This window comes from Terrapene carolina, unplaced genomic scaffold (genome assembly GCF_002925995.2).
Source record: "Terrapene carolina triunguis isolate 2854851 unplaced genomic scaffold, T_m_triunguis-2.0 Scaffold113, whole genome shotgun sequence".
Classification (NCBI taxonomy): Eukaryota; Metazoa; Chordata; order Testudines; family Emydidae; genus Terrapene; species Terrapene triunguis.
Genome location: NW_020664464.1, coordinates 1,204,253 through 1,209,467, shown reverse-complemented (window position 1 = coordinate 1,209,467; position 5,215 = coordinate 1,204,253).

Below are 5,215 nucleotides of genomic sequence, written 5' to 3'. Positions count from 1 at the left end.
GGACTGACCCTGGAGCTAGTTTTGATAACTTGAGGTGATAGTTCTAATGAAACTTGGTTGTATAACTTGTGAGTTAGATGTTTAGGCCATATGCAGTGGTGTTGGAGCCATGAGCTCTGTGTAAGCTTGAAAACTTGTCTCGTGCCAACAGAAGTTAATCTAATAAGATTCTCACCCACCTTTAAGCTACATGACTAACAAATCAAAACAGGGAAGTATTGTTTTTTGGGTCTATCCCTCACTGAACTTGTTAACACTGTGCTATGGAAGGGTAGAATTCCAGCCTCATTTAAACACAAGCTTGTTGAGTTTCTAGTCAAGCAATCCTCTTGATACACTAGTCATAACCCTCTGTCTTGAATCTTTTCTTGTTAGGGAAGATTATTGAGGAGATTGATCTGAATCTAACATTTTCAGGTATTAGCTAGTTGACATTCAAATTTTGCTTTTGACACTTTATTAGGGTGTGTGTGTGGAACTTTTCAACAACCCCCCCCCCAATTTTTGACTAAATATTTGTGTGTGGGGGATCTGTTTTAATCAGCTATCTAGTTGCTCAGAATTTTTCAATCAAGAAAACTTTATCACAACATTGACATTTCAAAATTTAAAAAAAAAAATTGCCATTAAAACAGGTCAGAAAGTTGACAAAACTCCAACATCACTGTGGTGACTTCCCTCCTTCCCAGCCATTTCTAATACTCCTCCAACCACTGGAAATTGTCGCTTCACTATCTAAAATACTGTACTTAGGCATAGGACTTTAAATAAAACATGGAGAATGATACAGAACTTGGAATTTCTTTTCTTGTGACTCTTTATTTTAGCATAGTGTGGTTTGGGGGGCAATATTCATATAAATAATATGGAACTAGGTGGATGGAACTTCCTCCATAGCCTGAAAAGAGAATTCCATTATCTTGATAATAGATTGGCAGGGATATGCTCAGTGAAAAAGCTTTAAGTTGCTGTATTTACCTCAAGACTTCAGGGCTCCTTCAGGCAACAGTGCATAAGCAGTGCAGAATAAAATTCAGATGACATCAACAGAACCCCATGTGCACCAAGAAAGAAACATTCTTTGTCCTACTTCTGTCAAGCACAGCACAGCTAATGGGAAGGCACTTAGTTGACCTATCTGCTTTCCCTAGTGATTGGTTTTTTTTTTTTATTCTCTAGCTTTTGTAGGGGTGTATAAAACATTTTCAGTCCAGCTGAGGTGCCCAAATGGCAGTCTTATCTAATTTAAACCTGACATTTTTGCATGTGGCATGATCTAAATCAGCAGTATACTCCCCAGAACTCAGTCCTAGAATGTTACCCACCACATGTATGCCTTTTGTATCCTCCATTTCAGAATTATGCAAGTATATATTCTGTGTGGGGAACTGAACAGAGTGCATTAAAAATTATTGGGTCTGTTTCTCCTCTCTCATATATGCTGATTTTTACACTGACTTTAATGGAGTTACTCCTAACTTACTCCTGTCACTTACACTGGTGTATTACGCCAACTATTGCTCTAATAATCTGCTGGGGATGAGAAAGATACTTAAAATATTTTTCCATATTTCAAGTCTTTAAATTTTTTTGCACAATATTTGTACATAACCTAGCTGTCATATTTTTAGTGACCTATATTAATACTGTTTCCAGAGAGCCAGATTGTGAATCCTGTATTCCCACTGGTAAGCAGCTAATCACATGAATGAGAGTATTCATATGATTAACTGCTCCCCAGTGGAAGTAAGGGCTTCACAATCTGGTCCATAATGACACATCTTTAATTTCCCTTGGCTTCAGAAAGCCAAATGGTCCTCTCAGCTAGGACCACAGAGGTGACATGTGGGAGAATTGCAGAGTAGCTTGCCTGCCTATACTCAGCATCTGCCTTCTCATGTCACAGTATTGACTGAATTGGTACAATAGCGTAGAGTCAGTCTTACACTTTAGTGTTACGTGTTGCTATTTGTGAGGTTGCAGAACAGCAGTAGGGGAGACTGGAATTGTGTATTTTGAAAATGCTGATTTGTTTGCCTGGCTCTGCCTGGGTTCACAAGAGATGCGTAGCTGGAAGTGAAAGCAGTCTACCCAGCCACAATAAATCTTTGCACAGTGGCAGCCCTTGTACTTCTCCTAGGGCAAGGTCTGCTCTAGAATATCGCCATTGCCTATGACAGTCTCCCTAGGGAGACTGGGAAATTGATGCATCCCACCTCCACTGTCTAGGAGAGATGATGCTGCACCATGTACCATAATCTTAGTGATTATGCTTTCCCTCCACATGTGGCAGCATTGCACTGGCCTGAGGCACAAGTATTTCCTGGCACATGTTCTGAGGTGGTGCAACTGTATATGGTCCCCTACCATGGTCTGTGGCTTTCAGTTTATAACTATTGCATACAAATATTATCAATAGCAATTTCTCATTGCTCCTATTGCATGATAATAACAACTTCTCCATAGGGTCATCCGCTATATACCTGACCACAAAATATATTCTACACTATTCTAAATTTAAAACTTCTGTCTTGAGTACTTCAACATCCAGGCCACTATAAGTCCCTTTTAGTTCAAAAGTCAGAAACAATGTGTCCAATTCAGACCCAGTAACTCCATTGACTTCAGTGGACTTCAGTTCTGCCTGTCGTCCCTTAGGAGCATCCTTCATATATCTTCCCCAGAGTACAGTCTTGCTGCTTTGTATGCCCTGGTGACCTTCTATATAGAAGTGAGTATTATGGCAGTGGTGGATGCTGTCTGTACCACTTACTCGAAGAAAGGAGGATTCGACTATTGAGCTGAGGATGTTAGCTACTAAAGAAAGCTGTTTGCATAAAATAAGAACTGGCTTGAACCTCATTCCAAATTTTGATGAAATTTGACTTTGATCTTTTTGAATATCAAAAAGACTTCACTAGTCTTGTATAACAAAATGTGTGCATGCTTTTCTATGCTATAATATGCAGCAGAAATACCATGAGGAAGGCTCTTCTCATATTGCTGACCTGACACAGATCAAGAAACACTGGCAAATGGCAACCTTAAACCAAAAATGTTCAAATCAACTTGCACAAACATCAGGTAAACATCCAAGCATTTGCATGCTTAACCAAAATGAACCTCCAAACCTTCAGTGTTAATCAGTCTCTCTAACCATCTCTAACTGTAGCAGTTAGTCTCAGCTGTAGAGCAGATCAGCTTCTGTGTACTTATCTCCCTCCAATTAATCTCCTTGAATGTGCTGTGTTGAGCTATTGCTTGAAAATAATTCCATCTGGGAGATAAAAGGACGATAATGTAGGGTTTGTATCTACTTAGCCACAAGAACAATTGTCTAATCCTTCTTTCTGTTCATTGACTCAACAACCTTTCATTTTTGCTTGTGGGCTAGCCACCCAAACTCAGAGTGTCAGGTCGGCTTGGGAGCCCAAGCTGCAATGTCTAAGCTACTATTTTTAGCTTGAGCCTTGCAAGGGCTGTGTCTGTCTACTCCTGCTACAAGGCACACTTCCAATTGAAAAGCAGACATAGGCTGTGAGCCTCGATTCTCCATCTGTAAAATAGGGATAATACTTACCTACTTCACAGATGTGTTCGGAGGATAAATCAATTTAAAAATTGAATGGTTTTTTTGAGATCTACTGATGAAGTGTCCCATAAGAGCCAGGTATTATATTACCCCATCCCCTTCAACCAATTCCCCACCCTTAGAATTACAATTCTCCCCTTTCCTCACCCATCCATAGTTTCAAATGCCCGGGCAGTGGATTTTTTTTTTGGTAATGTGTTCTGAAGTTCTTCAGGTTTGGGCTAGTCTGGACCAAAAGTGGAAGAGTGAATTCCAAAGCCATGATACCCTTGCAAGGAACACCCAGTCAGGATCACCTTTTCACTTATATCAAGGTTGGAATTCTTCCCAATATCCTCATAGATATCATGAGCAAGAGGAGTGATGAGATGGAACATTGCACAATTTTTTTTTTCCCTCCAGAAAGGAACCCATTAAACATCACAACATCCTTTTGAGGTGAATAAATATAGATGAATAAATGGAGTCAGAGAGACTGATTGAAGTTAATGGAAGACCTGAGATTAGAACTAAAGAGCTAATTCTTAGTTTTAGGCTATAAATTACTCAACACTTCATCTTCTCACCCTGTGTGATGAACTGGAGATGGGAACTTCCCCTTATTATGAACTGAAATGACCATGATAAACCATTTGGATCAATGATATAGCATGAAAGACTTCCTTCAGTCATCTACACAAAATCCATAGTTTCCTGAATGATGCACACCACCTTCTTTAATAAAGAAACTTCCACAGTAAGATCCATATATTAATGGTGGGAAATAGTGTGGGTTTTTTGTTTTGTTTATGTAACCGGGTCACAGGAACTGAATGAAAAGGAACGATGTTTTCTTTTAGCAAATATGAATTGTCTCTAAAGATACAATTAGCTGAGATAGAAAAGGAATCTTACACAAGGCAAGAAATAGGTCAGCTCAGCTGAGGTTCCCTATTGCACTGACAGCTGGCTGAGGCTATATGTGTGCTAGATATATAGGTTCTAATGATTTATTGTTCTGTCTTTTTATCGGTCTATTGTACAGCAATGTGGAGAAAGCATTATAAGAGCCACAACTTGGGAGGGAGGGTTTTTTACTTACAGATTCTATCGGGGACTTGAGTACGATTATGATGTAGCATTATCCCCACCCAAGTACAAGAAGAAATCTTGATTATCTCTGAACACGGTGAAAAGCATCACTGGTAAGAGGGAGAATTTTACTTGTCTGATCTTACTGTGCGTGCCCGTTAAATTTCATTTTTTGACATGACAAAAAGAGCTTTCTTCAGTCCCGTGTACAATATTTTATTTTACAACTAATTCCAGAGTGGAGAGAGATCCCAAAGTATAAAAGAGCAAGGGGCTACTGCTAATGGAGAAAAAAGTCTGAACTCCATTTTCTAAGGGTAGAAAAAGGTATTTGGGCCTGATTAAGTCCTTAAACTCTGGGTTTATAACCATGTAATTCCACTGAAGTCAGTGGAATTATTTCTCATTCTGACTGGTGTAAGAGATGTTTAGAGAGTAACATGTTAAGGGCCAGTATCCACATAAATTGGATTAACTTCACTGAAGCCAATGCAACTATGCCAATGTATACCCACCGAGTACAGCATCTGTGAAGCAGGATGTTTTTAAAAT